The 16,562-nt window shown below is 38.2% G+C and overlaps 1 protein-coding gene across 9 annotated transcripts in view; it reads right to left on the bottom strand.

Moving 5' to 3' along the window:
- The window catches only part of HBEGF (heparin binding EGF like growth factor), a 63,619-nt gene that overhangs the window by 39,345 nt on the left and 7,712 nt on the right, over nt 1-16,562 (bottom strand). For 2 of the 9 annotated variants that reach the window (XM_057733475.1, XM_057733502.1), the window contains exon 2: nt 15,010-15,090. The exons of the other annotated variants lie outside the window; for them this stretch is intronic. The gene's annotated coding sequence lies outside the window, so the exon portion shown is untranslated. The remainder of the gene's footprint in view (nt 1-15,009; nt 15,091-16,562) is intronic. 9 annotated transcript variants of the gene reach the window in all.

Below are 16,562 nucleotides of genomic sequence, written 5' to 3'. Positions count from 1 at the left end.
AAAATGCCGTCTCTTTTGCCATGCTTTCCCAAAATAATTTAAGAAATCTGCTTCACAGTTTGCAATACTAGTTGATAGTAAATTTGGGGGAAGGTACACTATGAAAAAGACAGTGGCACAGTGGTTGAGAATCCGCCTGCCAATGCAGGGGACACAGGTTTGATCCCTGCTCCAGGAAGATCCCACATGCCGCAGAGCAACTAAGCCCGTGTGCCACGACTATTGAGCCTGTGTGCTGCAACTACTGAAGCCCACGTGCCTAGAGCCCGTGCTTAGCAACAAGAGAAGCCACAGCAATGAGGAACCCGTGCACCACAATGAAGAGTAGCCCCTGCTCCCCGCAACTAGAGAAAGCCCGTGTGTAGCCATGAAGATCCAATGCAGCAAACAAATAAATAAATTTATAAGAAAGAAAGAAAGAAAGAAAGAAAGAAAGAAAGAAAGAAAGAAAGAAAGAAAGAAAAGGACAGTACATAGTCTATTATTATAAATTAATGATCCCAAATAAGGATTTAAATAATGGGAGCCTAAATCAGTTGCGTGATTTTTTAATGGTGATGGAAGGCACTAAAACAGTGATAGCTATATCCATAAGAGAAAGGAAATATGAAGTATCAAGTTCTTAAATGTAATTTTTAATTTTTAATGTTTTTTTTGGCCACGTCATGTGGCATGAGGGATCTTAGTTCCCCAGCCAGGGATCAAACCCATGCCCCCTGCATTGGGAGTGTGGAGTCTTAACCACTGGACCCCTTAAATTTAATTTTTTAAAATTGAAGAGTCCTAGTCTTCTTCTTCATCACATAGGTAGCACCTTTGAAGTAAACAAATCTCTAACTTGATCAATTTTTGGAATGCAGATCATAGTATGACCCAACCCAGCCTCTGATGGTTAGCTGCATTACAAGGTCCATGGCCTCAGCTCTGGGAAAGACTATATTTTTTTAGCACAGTTTTAGGTTCAGGTTATAGGATTTTTAGGCTCTTTATTTCTTCTTTAGCCAGTTTTTGTGAATTTTATTTTTCTAGGAATCTATTCATTTTATCTGTTTTCATATTTATTGGCATAAAGTTATTAAAACCTTTATCTGTTTAACCTATGTAGCACATTTAGTCCCTTATCATTTTTAATACTATTTGCATTCTCTTCTTTTGTTCTTGGTTACTCTTGCCAGAAGGTAGTCTATTTTATCAGTCTTTTCAAATAATTAACTTCTGGCTTTGTTGATCTTCTCTATTAAGCATTTTTTTACTTCATTAATTTCTACTCTTTATTATTTCCTTCCATTTTCTTTAGGGTTTATTCTGTTAATTTTCTAACTTCTTAGCTCATTATTTTGAGCTTTAGTTATTTCCTGATGTAAGCACTACTGCTATAGGTTTCTGACATAGTACCACTTTAGATGCATCCCACAGTTCTGATATAGTATTCGCACTACCAAGTATTTTCTAATTTCTACTATGAATTCCTCTTTGACCCACAAGTTGTTGAGGAGTACATTTAAAAATTTTCCAAACATAAGGTTTTCTCCCCCTTAATTATCTTTTTATAACTGATTTCTAACTTAACTGCATTTAGATATTTGTGGCCTGGCGTGTTGTCAATTTTTGTAAATGTTCCATGTGTGCTTGAAAAGAATGTTTACTGTCCAATTTGCTATCTATTTCTATTAGTACAGCCTACTAACTGCACTGTTCAAAATGTCCTATATATTTCATAACTTCTTTTTGAACTATCAAATACTAGAGGAAGTATGTTAATATACCTACTATAATAATGAATTTGTGAACATCTCCTTGTAGATATGTCAAATTTTGCTTTTATATATTTTTAAAAGCAATGTAATCAGATGCTTTCCAGTTTAGAATTGTTATATCTTCCTGGTTAATTGATCTATTTACTATTTTGTAATGGTCTTATTTTGTGATGACTAGGAATGCTTTCTGCTTAAAAGTTATCTTGTCTGCTTGGGACTTCCCTGGTGGCGCAGTAGTTAAGAATCTGCCTGCCTGTCCCCCTGCAGGGGACACAGGTCCAATCCCTGATCTGGGAAGATCCCACATGCCAGTGGAGCAACTAAGCCCATGTGCTACAACTACTGAGCCTATGCTCTAGAGGCCACGAGCCACAACTACTGAGCCCATGTGCTGCAACTACTGAAGCCCGAGTGCCTAGAGGCTGTGCTCTGTAACAAGAGAAGCCACCACAATGAGAAGCCCATGCACCGCAATGAGGAGTATCCCCCACAACTAAAGAAAGTCCACATGCAGCAATGGTGACCCAATGCAGCTGCAGCCAAAAAAAAAAAAAAAAGGTTATCTTGTCTGCTAGAAATATAGGTAAATCAGCTTTCTTTTGGTTAGAATTTACCTATACTGTATATTTACATACTTTGAGTTTAATCTTTCTGTGTTTTTATATTTTAGGTGTGTTTATTATAACCAGAACATAGCCAGATAGTTTTTTTCTTTTAAACCAATTTGACAATCTGTCTTTTAGCTAGAGAACTCAGTATATTTACATTTAGAGTAATTACTAATATATTTGTTTTTGTTTTATTGGTTTTCTATTCTGTTTTTCTGTTTCTTTTCCCTTTTCTTGTCTTATTTTGGATTTGATTGAGCTTTCTTGTCTCTTCATTTTCTTTTCTATTTTCCTCCCTCTGCTCATTTGGGATATGAAAAAAGGGAAGTCAAGGGTGACTCCAATGTTTTTGGCATAAGTAACAGGAAGAATGGAATTGCCATTGACTGAGTTCATATTTGGGCATTTTAAGTATGATACCTTTTAGACAATGAGATGTCAGATAGGCAGCTGGACATGCAAATCTGAAGTTCAGGTGGGAGTTCTGAGTCAGAGATAAAAATTTATGTTTATTAGTATATAAATTATATTTAAAATGGACTAGGTAAAGTTAATATTTTATTTATTTATTATTTGGTTGTGCCAGGTCTTAGTTGCAGCAGGCGGGCTCCTTAGTTGCGGCATGTGAACTCTTAGCTGTGGCACACATGTGGGATCTAGTTCCCTAACCAGGGATCAAACCCGGGCCCCCTGCATTGGGAGCACAGAGTCTTATCCACTGCACCACCAGGGAAGTCCCTGGAGTAGGTAAGATTGCCAAGGGAATGGAATTAGAGAAGCAATCCAAGGACCAAATCTTGGAACATTCCAGTGTTAAGAGGGAGGAGGGGGTGAGCAGAACCAGGAAAGGAGAAGATTGAGGAGAGACTGGTGACATGGAAGCAAAACCAGAATAACACGGTATCATTCTTGAAGTAAGAAAATGTTTCACAGAGAAGTGTTTCTGGTTACAATTTGTTTCGGGGTCATCCTAACTCATTACATCTGTGCCAGTTAATCTATGAATTTTAAAGTTAAAAATTATGTCTAACCTAGCGTTTTAGGTGTTTAACCTAGCATTTAGTTGTTTAGGTTATTCAGAAATTTTAATCCATACAATGCCAGAAATGGAAATTGTGATGGCTTTTCATAACGTTATAAAGAAGAATCCTAACATTAGAGTCTAAGTATCTATTGATTGAGAGAAATACATATCAAAAGTATCATTTAAACTTAGATAATTGTATATTTTGTTCATTTTAACAGCATCTACATATTGTTGAAAACATCTTCATTTAGACTTATTTATTTAAATATTCAACAAATACTTACTGAACATCGACAGTGGCCTGTTAGATAAGGTTTCTGATTTCATGGAGTTTACATTATAATGAAGGAGAGAAGTAACAAACAATGAGTAGGATCATCTCAGATAATGGCAAATACTCTGAAGAAAATCAAACAGGGTAATATGATAAGGACTGGGAAAAGACATCTCATTTAAGACGGATTTTCAAGGAAGGCTTCTCTGAGGAGGTGACCTTAAGGTAAGACCTGAGTGACAAGGAATCAGCCAAATTATCATCTGCCTGCAGTCAAGGAGTAGTAAACATACACGTCAGTGAATTTAAGAGCTCTATAAGCTCTAGAGTCTTTTTTTTCTTGTCAGCTGCACCGGAGTGACATGTAGGATCTTAGTTCCTCTACCATGAATTGAACCTGTGCCTCCTGCAGTGGAAGTGCACAGTCCTAACCACTGGACTGCCGGGGAATTCCCGAGAGCTCTACAGCCTTTAGATTGGGAACCGCTGTCATATGGGAAAGATTTTGAGGTCAGTACTGGCTTCAAACTCAGCCCTTAGTTTGGTCAGTCCAGACCATATGGGCTTGAGATATTCCTTTCCAGGCTCTAACCCATAGACTTCAGTTTTCTGTCAGTAAAATGGGCCCAGGAGCCTGGATTCTAGGGTGCTGCAAGGGTTAATTAATGTCTATAACATTGTTTAAGATCTTTAGATGAAAGACCTAGCGCTGCATAGAGGGTTATTAGAACTTCCCAAGCCCCAGGGAAAAGCTCTCCATATCAGTAACCCAGGTTCTCTCCTCTCCAGTCTGTAGCTGTGGAACAATGGTTCTCAAACTTTCATGGGCATTGGAATCAAAAGTTGTTATAATGTGAATTTCTGGGTTCTCTACTTGAAGTTCTTGTTTGTTTGTTTTTGTTTGTTGACACTGTTGTTGTTTTTTGTCTACTTGAAGTTCTGATTCTCCATAACGTTCTAGGTTCTCATTTTCTTAGTTTTGTGTTCTTCTGTCCTCTTGTCCAGTGCCTCATATTTCCCAATACTCTAGATTTTTGTCTTTGCAAATGGACCTAATGGTGTATTTATCCATATATACTAAGGTTAGAGACATCTTTGGTCATTTTTCCTGAGAGCAATTCAGAGCAGATATTGGGGGAGGCAGGAATGTGTCTGTATCTACTTCTCAAATTAGTCATATGTTAGAAGGAGGATTTGGGGGAAACTTTCGAGTATAATGAGGGAGGAATTGCTGACTGGTAAAAAATGGGAGGTGAATACATGGGAAGCAATTAATCCTGGTTTGAGGACAGGTTCACTGCTTCTTACCTCTCTTCTTGGTGCTGAATCCCAGTATAGGGGCTGTCCAGGGCTTGACTGATCAACTCATTTACTCATTCATTCATTCAACAAATATGTATGTATTAAATATCTATCATACGTGAGGCAGTGTTTATATGTTGGAATTCAGTGTTAAGACAAGATCTCTATTCTCCTGGAGCATCCATTCTAGTTGAGGGGAGACAGAAAATAAATAAATATATAAAGATATATACATAAGACTGTTTCAGACACTGATAAGTACAATAATACAAGCTAATGTGATAAAGAGGGTGGGTGACTACTTTAGATTAACATTTGCACAGATACCTGAATGATGAAAAGAAGTCAGCCTTGAGAATAGGGGGGGAGGGAATGGAAGGGAAGCGTTTTTGGCAAAGGGAATATCAGTGCAAAGGCCTTCAGGCAGGAAGGACTTCAGAATGTTTGAGAAACTGAGAAAAGGCCCATATAACTAGAGTGGAGGAGTGAGGGAGAGAAAATTTCAAGATGAGGCTGGAGAGTCTGAGGATTAGGGTTGTAGGCTACCATAATGTATACCTTGGAAGAAGCAGTGTGGATGAGGTCTTGTCTCTTGGGGTAAGAATAGTAGAGGCCAACTCAAAATTGCCAAAACAATCTTGAAAATGAAGAACTGTGTTGGAGGACTCACACTTTCCAATTTCAAAACTTACTCAAAGTTACAGTAATCAAGACAATGCAGTACTGGCATAAGGAAAGCCATATAGAATTGACAGCCCAGAAACAAACCCTCATACTTATGGTCAATTAATTTTTGATAGGTGTGCCAAGACAATTTAATGCTGAAAGAATAATCTTTTCAACAAGTGATGCTGGGAAAACTGGATATCTATATGCAAAAGAATAAAGTTGGACCCCTACCTCACACCATATGCAAAAATTAACTCAAAATGGATCAAAAACCTAAATGTAAGAGCTAAACCACCTCTTAGAAGATTTGGATTTGGCAATGGTTTCTTATATAAGATAACAAAAACACAAATAACAAAATAAATAACAAAATAAATTGGGCATCATCAAAATTTTAAACTTCTGTGGTCCAAATGACACTATCTAGAAAGTGAAAAGACAACCCACAGAATGGGAGAAATATTTGCAATCATATATCTTATAAGGGACTTCTATCTAGAATCTATTAAGAAATCTTGCAACTCAATAATAAAAGAAACAAATAACCCAATTTAAAAATGGACAAAGAATCTAAATAAACACTTATTTAGATATGTAAATGGCCACTAAGTACATGAAAGGATGCTCAACATCATTAGCTATCAGAGAAATCCAAATCAAAACCACAATGAAATCCCATACATACCCACTAGGATGGCTATAAATAACAAGTATTGGGCCTTCCCTGGTGGCACAGTGGTTGAGAATCTGCCTGCCAGTGCAGGGGACACAGGTTCGAGTCCTGATCCGGGAAGATCCCACATGCTGCGGAGCAACTAAGCCTGTTCACCACAACTACTGAGCCTGTGCTCTAGAACCCGAGAGCAACAACTACTGAAGCCTGAGTGCTGCAACTACTGAAGACTGTGAGCCTAGAGCCTGCGCTCGACAACAAGAGGAGCCACCGCAATGAGAAGCCCACGTACCGCAACAAAGAATAGCCCCTATTCGCTGCAACCAGAGAAAGCTGCACACAGCAATTAAGACCCAACACAGCCAAAAATAAATGAATAAATAAATTTATTTTAAAACAAAAGTATTGGTAAGGATGTGGAGAAACTAGAGCCCTCACACATTGTTGGTGGGAATGTAAAATGGTACAGCAGCCCTGGAAAACAGTTTGTGTTCCTCAAAAGTTAAACACAGAATTAACATGTGACCCAGGAATTCTACTCCTAGGTATATACCCAAAAGAATTGAAACCAAGCACTCAAACAGACACTTGTACACCAATGTTTATAGTAGTATTATTCACAATAACCAAAAGATGGAAACAACCCAACAACCCAACTGCCCAAACTGATGAGTAGATAAAAAAATGTGTAATATCCATACAGTGGAATGTTATTCAGCAATAAAATGGAACAAAACACTGATACATTGTACAACGTTGATGAACTTTGAAAACACCATTCTAAGTGAAAGAAGCTAGTCACAAAGGACCACATGTTGTATGATTCCATCTATATAAACTATATAGAATAGGCAAATCTATAAAGACAAAATGTATACAAGTGGTTGCCTAGGGCTGGGGACCTGGGATGTTGAGAGATAAGGGCTACCGGGTTTAGGATTTCTTTTTAAGTGTGATGAAAATGTTCTAAAATAGACATGATGGTTGTACAACTCTGTGAATATAATAGAAATCACTGAATTATACACTTTGGATGAATTGTGTGGTATGTGAATTACACTTCAATAAATGTGTTAAAAAAATAAAAAGAATGGTAGGGACCAGAGACCGGTATCTAATTAGCAGAGTCACAACAGGGAGGCTGAAAGCCTCTAAGGCCTCCAAGACCAAAGGAATTACCACTGCTGGGCAAGAACTGGGGAATTCTCTAATAGCAACTCCAGGAACATACTAGCTAAGTGAACCCAAGGGAAGAACCATGGCCTGGTGAGGTTTCTCCAGATTGTTTTCAGAGACCTGTGTTTGTTCATCTCCCATAAATATATCCATGTCCAAAGGGGATAATGTGTAGTGATGCAAACTAGAGCTATGTTCCCTCTCTAGATCCTCTGCTCTTTTCAATGACAATACTTTTATTTCAGGGTCCTTAGCTCCAGCCTGGACATATCTCTTGTTCATTAATAACTATAGAATCACAGAGCTGGAAGATCATCTTATCTGAAAGATGCAGAAACTGAGGGTCCAGAGAAGGAGAGTGACCTGCATAACCACACAGCCAGTAAATGGCACAGAGGAGACTCAAATCATGGTGAAATGCATTATGCCTAAATTCCCCATCCTAGTGACTATATCCCTAATGAATCAGCAATAGCCTAAGGAAAGAAGGGCTCAGGCCAGGGGAGGGGTGGATGATAGGAGGGAAAGGAGAAGCTTAGGTGAATGTGGAGGTGGAAAGGGAGGTATATGGGAAAGTAGCAGTTCTTGTTACGTTGGTTTACATTTTTTTCTCTTTAAGCTTGATTTCTTTTCATGTTGATCTATTCTAATTAATTATGTGGTACTGTGGCCTAGAAGAATTGTTGGTTCTTAAAGGCCGTTGAAGAGTTTAGGCCATTTTAAGAAATGGGCCAGGGGCTTCCTAGGTGGTGCAGTGGTTAAGAATCTGCCTGCCAATGCAGGGTACACGGGTTCAAGCCCTGCTCTGGGAAGATCCCACATGCCATGGAGCAACTAAGTCTGTGTGCCACAACTATTGAGCCCATGTGCCGCAACTGTTGAAGCCCACATGCCTAGAGCCTGTGCTCCGCAACAAGAGAAACCACCACAATGAGGAACCTGTGCACCACAATGAAGAGTAGCCCCTGCTCACATCAACTAGAGAAAACCCATGTGCAGCAACAAAGACCCAATACAGCCAATAAATAAAATTAATTAATTTAATAATTAAAAAAAAAAAAGAAATGGGCCAGAGCAGGAGGAAGGGAATCCAAGTAGTACTGCTTTAGGGGATGTCCCTGGCTCCTTCCTGTCCATGCTATTGAGGCCAAGTGGACCAGATGTGGCCCCTGAAAGTTTGTCTTTACCAGCTAACTTTGGAGTTTCTAAATAAACTACTTAACGGCTGTGAAGGTGCCTCATTCTCATCTGCCCTTTCCTAGTCTCTCTCTTTACCTAGCACAACCCACAAGTCTTATCTGGAGACTTAGACAGAGAGAAGAAGATAAAGAAGTGCCTTTTCCCTTTCATAAACTCACATCAGTGATACTCAGAGCACAGTTCAGAGCTCTTGTTCCCAGGTTTTGACTGCTGGGCTAAAGATGAGAGGTGGCTGAGTGGGAAAAGACTGAAAACCCAGCAGAGTCTCCATAGGTCATCTCCTCCATTCTTTCACCTCCACTGGAACTGCTATACTATAGTACTTTTTGGTCTTAGAATCCCTTTACACTCTGAAAAATTATTACAGACCCAAAGAGCTCTTGTTTATATATGTAGGCTTGTCTATTGCTGTTTTGTCTGTTGATATTTACTGTATCAGAAATTTAAACTGAGGAATTTTTAAAAATCTGTAATTTCATTCCATAAATATGAACATGAGTTACAGATTTTCATGAAAAATATATCTTTCAAAACAAAAAGAATTTAATGAGAAGAGTAGAATTTTTAATGTCCGGCTTAGTAAAAGACAGACAGATTCTCCTATCTGCTTCCACATTCAGTCAATTGCAACATAGTGTTTTGGTTGAACAATATGAAGCAAGTCTGGACTCACACAGGTATGTAGTTGCAAAAGGGAAAAATATTTTAATGGCTTTTCCAGATAATTGTGGTTATTCCCTTTAATACCACACCAAAATTAAATGATTGTTAGTTCTGTAAGGTTGAAAATACAACTATAAACTTTTCATACTCCGTTACATTAAAATCCATTGGTCTATCTTTGGATGATTGTTTTACTCATATATGGGTTTGTAACATCAACCATTGGTCATTTGGGAAATATTGGTCTATTGAGTTATGCAGGTCTTGCAAACACTGACACATTTAATTATATAATATAAAAAAACCTGCATTTGTTAATATTATCACTATCTCGGGACTTCCCTAGTGGTCCAGTGGTTAAAACTCCTCCCTCCCAGTGCAGGGGGCTGGAGTTCCATCCCTGGTTAGGCAACTAGATCCTGCATGCCGCAACTAAAGACCCCACATGACAAAACTAAGACCCGGCACAGCCAAATAAATAAACAAATATTAAAAAAATATATTATCAATATCTCTTCAGAAAAGTCTTTAAGTTTTGGGAAACTGTAAACCAATGGTAGTGGATACAATTTTGCAAAATCCTCAATTTTGCCTCAAAGCCTGAATTTTATAACTGAAAACAATACTGTCTAGCTGTTTCCCTTCAAACGGCAGGCTCCAGAAAATGTCTGCTAAATACACAAGTCTGAATTACCAAAATTTATCTGTCAGTCACGCTTTCAAGTAAAAATGGTATTCCATAAAAAAGTGGTAAGCTCAGGGACTTCCCTGGTGGTCCAGTGGTTAAGAATCTGCCTTCCAATGTAGGGCATGTGGGTTCAATCCCTGGTCAGGGAACTAAGATCCCAGCCGTGGAGCAACTAAGCCCGAGCGCCACAACTACAGAGCCCGTGTGCTGCAAGGAAGAGCCTGCATGCTGCAACTAAGACCCCATGCAGCCAAAAATAAATAAATAAACAAATAAATAAATAAATAAAATATATTTAAAGAGATTAGTTCAGCTTTGCAACTGGAATATTTGTCTAAGTGTTTTTCCTTGAGACAAGCAATGTATAGCAGAAGTGCTTTATATATACTTCCCATTTCCTCACATAGAATATTTAAAATATATGTACTTAAGGGTTGAGTTTTAATAGAATTAATTTTACTTGCTCCATTAAGGATATTCATATTAAATATGGCTTCTTTTCTCTTTGAGTGCTGAGTGGTGAAGATTACTACATTAACTACTAGTACAGTCTGATACCATTGCCTTGAATTCTTCTAGGGCACCAGCAATGTTTACCCACCATTGCTTTTTTTTTTTTTTTTTTTTTTAGTGTTTATTTTGCTGCCCTGAGTCTTAGTTGCAGCATGTGGGATCTAATTCCCTGACCAGGGATGGAACCTGGGCCCCCTGCATTGGGAGCATGGAGTCTTAACCACTGGACCACCAGGGAAGTTTCCACCTACCATCGCTTTCATACTATCAAAAGTCAACATAGTGAAAAGTAGTATCTTAGAATTATAATGAAAACAATTTTGACTTCACAGCCCTGAGAAGGCCTTGGGGCCTCCATGAGTCTATAAACCATACTATGAGAGCTGTGGCAATATATGTGTGTGTGTGTGTGTGTGTATTGACATATACGTAAAATAATTATCCCCTAAGTTCACATTTCTCTGAGTTAAATATAATTCCCTATATCTGACCTTTAAAAGTGCATTCTAAATTTTAATTACTTTTCTTTTTCCTCCCAATTTTGATTAATTGGATAAGTAACGTTACAACAATAAAGATATTTTAAAATTAAAAAAAATCATCTACCAACTTCTACAGTTTAGTTTTAAGGTAATAATGGGGGTGCTTTTGGAAATCTTTTATTGCAAAAGTGTTATATGCTTATGGTAAACAAATTCAAATAAGTGTACAAACATTTTTACTCAAAAACAGAAATAATTGCATATACTTTTTTGCTCAGCAGTTTACCATGAACATTCTACTTACAGATTTCATTCATTCTCTTTTAATAAGGACTTTCATTGAAATGTAATTGACATACAATAAACTACATATATTTAAAGTGTACAATTTGATTTTTTTTATTAGTAATGTATATATGGCCATCCCAGTCTCTCAATTCATCCCACCCCAACCCTCCCTGTTTTCCTCTCTTGGTGTCCATATGTTTGTTCTCTACATCTGTGTCTCTATTTCTGCCTTGCAAACTGGTTGATCTGTACCATTTTTCTAGATTCCACATATATGTGTTACCATAAGATATTTGGTTTTCTCTTTCTAACTTACTTCACTCTGTATGACAGTCTCTAAGTCCATCCATGTCTCTACAAATCTCCCAAATTTTTCATTCCTTTTTACGGCTGAGTAATATTCCATTGTATATATGTGCCACATCTTCTTTATCCATTCATCTGTCGATGGACATTTAGGTTGCTTCCATGACCTGGCTATTGTAAATGGTGCTGCAATGAACATTGGGGTGCACGTGTCTTTTGAATTATGGCTTTCTCTGGGTATATGCCAGTAGTGGGATTGCTGGGTCATATGGTAGTTCCATTTTTAGTTTTTTTAAGGAAACTCCATACTGTTCTCCATAGTGGCTGTATCAATTTACATTCCCACCAACAGTGCAAGAGCATTCCCTTTTCTCCACACCCTCTCCAACATTTATTGTTTGTAGATTTTCTGATGATGTCTATTCTAACTGGTGTGAGATGATACCTCATTGTAGTTTTTTTTTTTTTTTTTTTTGTGGCACACAGGCTTAGTTGCTCTGTGGCATGTGGAATCTTCCCAGGGCAGGGCTTGAACCTGTACCCCCTGCATTGGCAGGCGGATTCTTTACCACTGCGCCACCTAGGAAGTCCTCATTGTAGTTTTGATGTGCATTTCTCTAATAATTAGTGATGTTGAGCAGATTTCATGTGCCTCTTGGCCATCTATATGTCTTCTTTGGAGAAATGTCTATTTAGGTCTTCTGCCCATTTTTTGATTGAGTTGTTTGTTTTTTTGATATTGAGCTGTATGAACTGTTTATATATTTTGGAGATTAATCCTTCGTCTGTTGAGTCATTCGCAAATATTTTCTCCCATTCTGAGGGTTGTCTTTTTGTCTTGTTTATAGTTTCCTTTGCTGTGCAGAAGATCTGAAGTTTCATTAGGTCCCACTTATTTATTTTTGTTTTTATTTCCATTACTCTAGGAGGTGGGTCATTCATTCTTTTTAACAAGTGTATACCAGGTCATTTTGTAGCTGTACTGCAACTTATTTAGCCACTTTCTTATTGATGGAAAAGCAAGGTTTCAATGAATATACTTGTACAAACATTTTTGAGCTCATGTGTGAGAATCTTTGTGCACTATTCCCCCAGAATTGGCAGTGGATTTGCTAATCAAAGGGTATGTACATTTAAAAATCTGAAGGCATCTCCAAACTGATTTCCTCAAAGACTGTATCAATTTTCACTCCTGCTAAAGGTATATGAAAGAGCAACATGGGACTTGTGAGTGTAACTGCTGGGCATGAGACGATCAGGGTCTGAATAGTGGTCTCACCATTGCTCTTGAGGGTTTTTAAAAAATATTTCTGAATTCTTTGGTCACCCTCCAGAAATCCTAATATTCATTTAAAATCTCTAGTAGGGCAACATTGCTGCTTTCTTAGGACTCTCTATTATGGCTCAAACTTGGATAAAAAGCCTGCCAGCTTACGGGCAGAGGCATTGGGACAGCCTAGGGCTTTAGCCAAACCCCAGAGGCACTGACAGTCTTGCCCACTTCTCAGACATTTGTCCTACATAACTCTTGTACTGGTGAAGCCGTCTCCTTCAACTGACAAACCTTTTGCATCCGCTCGATCTCTGCTGGAAAAGACCAATCCTGGCTGTTTTTTCCTTCTTTGTCACCAGTGGTGCCAATCCCAGGATTTATGAGGGCCCTCTAGGTGAGAAGTTTCAAGGTAGAGTTCTGACCACAACTTTTCTTATAGCTTCTGTGAACTTGTACTAGACTCATATCTCAATTAGACTGTCTATAGGTATACTTTTGGGGCCATAGCAGACACCATGACATTTCTTTGGGGCAGAACATCTGGGAGGTGGCACTGTTAACTGCCTGCAGGTGAACGCCATGCTGCGTCTCCTGATTTATGAGCCCGCCTTGATGAGCAAGGGGTGTGGTAAATTGAGTTGAGTTCAAACACTCCACAAGAGTCTCCAATATGAGCCTTCAGAATGACTCAGTTCTCTCATATGAACCAAAATTCCTCTCTGAGCTGGAATCCTGGGCTTGTTCTCTCCTCAATTTGGTAAGCAATGATGTACTTCTGATTCTTATAGGAAACATCAGAGTGTTAGACAGACGGGATCATATAGGAACCTCAGAGATTTTCCTGGAAGATATTGACCCTAATGCTCATTCCTCCAGTTCCTCCTTTATTAAAAGGGAGGAGTGTTTCTTTCCTTTTTTTAAAAATTAATTTTATTTATTTATTTATTATTTTTTTGGGGGTACACCAAGTTCATTCATCTGTTTTTATACACATATCCCCGTATTCTCTCCCTCCCTCGACTCCCCCCCCACCCTCCTTCGAGTCCCCCCCACCCTCCCCGTCCCAGTCCTCTAAGGCATCTTCCATCCTCAAGCTGAACTCGTAAAAGGGAGGAGTGTTTCTTAAAAAGACTAAAGGAGTCCTTCTGATTCAAAAGTGCTGATTTCCTACGTACCAGATCACCATGACCTGAAAGTTAAGTTGATTCTTACTGTGGGGTTTACTATTTAACTGTTCTCTCATCAGTTACTATTTAATCATGCTCAAACCATGAGATTCCAAACTTTTGCCAGTCCTGGAAACTTCTAAAGTCTATGGCAGAATGCCATGGTACCAGCCAAGGAGATCTTCTAGAGAAATGGGTGTGGCTGCCCAAGTTGTAGGGCACAAGAGGATGTCTGGAGTAGTTAGCCTCAGGTTTCCCAAGTATGGAACAGGAGAGCTGGGGGCTTCATTGTGATGCACATGGTAGGGTTCTGGGTTTCTCCAAGGGATCTATTGATTGTAGGCTCTTCAAACCCTATTCTTGTCAAAGTGCTTATCCAACTGTGGACCAGTGCATCTGGGCTGAACACTTACATACTTGCTGGTACTTATTCCTCAGTGTGATTCTTGACCTTCCCTTTTAATTAGTACTGAGGGATGGCGGGAAGCTCATAGAATTTCTGCCAGTACGCATATTTTCAGTATGCATCTTTCAGTGGAGGCAATACCCAAAATATATTCACCAAGGACTCACCTGGGGGAAAAGTGTCTTCACCTTTATTGCTAACCACATGACCTTTCTGCACAGAGGCTTTTTTTTTTTTTGCAAAAAGCAAAGCTACAACGTGACATCTTTTAAAAATTTGTTTCCAGTTACAGTAAAGACATTTATCTGTTTCTTTTTTTGAATTAATTAATTAATTAATTAATTTTTGGCTGCACTGGCTCTTCATTGTGGTGCACAGGCTTAGTTGCAGTACGTGGGATCTTAGTTCCCCTACCAGGGATCGAACTCAGGCCCCCTGCATTGGGAGCATGAAGTTCCAACCACTGGACTACCAGGGAAGTTCCCCTTTATCTGTTTCTGTTCAATATGTTTCTCTTGAGGGTTTGTTGCTGACTTACCATGTAATGCTCTATATTAGCTAAGTTCTCCCCATTGTTGTCTCAAACCAAACACATAGGTGAATCCATCATCTTCTTCATCTGAAAAAGAATTGTTCCTGCTTAATTTTTCTAACACTGCCAATAAATATCCCATTTGATCAGAATTCCTTGATTTTACACCTAAAGTGATTTTTTTTTTTTTTTTAGGCACATGGGCTTAGTTGCTCCATGGCATGTGGAATCTTCCCAGGGCAGGGCTCGAACCCATGTCCCCTGCATTGGCAGGCGGATTCTTTACCACTGTGCCACCTAGGAAGCCCTAAAGTGATTTTTTTCTTACAAACTTTATTAAAATTTTTTCCTGATCACCAGAGTAACATATTACTTATAGAAAAATTGAAAACATAAATAATAAAATAAATAAAAATCACCCATTATTCCACCATCCACAGGTAATCTCTCTGTCTGGTGTGTCATTTTGATGTATGGGAATATTCTATTCATTTTAGTGTACTAGGAATACTATATACCCTTTGTTTTATAATTTTATCTTTTGTTTAACACAATGTGAACTTCACTTTTTTTTTAAAGAGAACTTTATTTATTTATTTATTTATTTATTTATTTATTTATTTATTATTTTTTGGCTGTGTTGGGTCTTCATTGCTACGTGCGGACTTTCTCTAGTTGCGTAGAGCATGGGCTACTCTTCACTGCAGTGCGCGGGCTTCTCATTGCCGTGGCTTCTCTTGTTGCGGATCATGGGCTCTAGGCGCACGGGCTTTGGTAGTTGCAGCATGGGGGCTCAGTAATTATGGCGCACAGGCTTAGCTGCTCCTCAACATGTGGGATCTTCCTGGACCAGGGCTTGAACCCGTGTCCCCTGCATTGGCAGGCGGATTCTTAACCACCGCGCCACCACGGAAGTCCCTGAACTTCATTTTTAATGACTATAGAATCAAACTGTGTACCAAAATTGAGTTAACATCAATTGAGTCCTGTTAGATATTTAGGTTGTACTGATTTTTTTCCCTATATGATATTTTGTGCCATGTCTGATTAATTCTTAAGGATAAGTTCCTAGAAGTCCAAGGAATAAACATTGTTAAAAATTAACTTTTATAAGAGAGTAGATCTTAAAAGTACTCATCACAAGAAAAAAAAACTAAGTGAGGTGATATATGTTAACTAAACTTACTGTGGTAATCGTTTTGCAATATATATCAAATCATTATGTTGTATACTTTAAACAAATACAATTAGTATTAATAATTATATGTCATTTATATCTCAATAAAGCTGGAAAAATAAACATAAAATAAATAAATATAAGAATAAAAATAAGATAATTTAATTAAAAATAAAAACTTTAAACTTTGGGATAGTTTTAGATATAAAGAAAAGATAGTACAGAATTCCCAAATAGTCCATCCCCAGTTTCCTCTGAAACTAATATCTTACATTAGTATGGTCCATTTGTCACAATTAATGAGCCAACAGTGACATTATTATTAGCTAACTGATACATTATTATTAACTAAGGTCCATACTTTATTCAGATTTCCTTCATG

The sequence above is a fragment of the Hippopotamus amphibius genome, chromosome 1, assembly GCF_030028045.1.
Source record: "Hippopotamus amphibius kiboko isolate mHipAmp2 chromosome 1, mHipAmp2.hap2, whole genome shotgun sequence".
NCBI classification, from domain to species: domain Eukaryota; kingdom Metazoa; phylum Chordata; class Mammalia; order Artiodactyla; family Hippopotamidae; genus Hippopotamus; species Hippopotamus amphibius.
The sequence above is the reverse complement of the archived record's forward strand: the minus strand, read 5'-3'. Positions and strand labels throughout refer to the sequence as shown.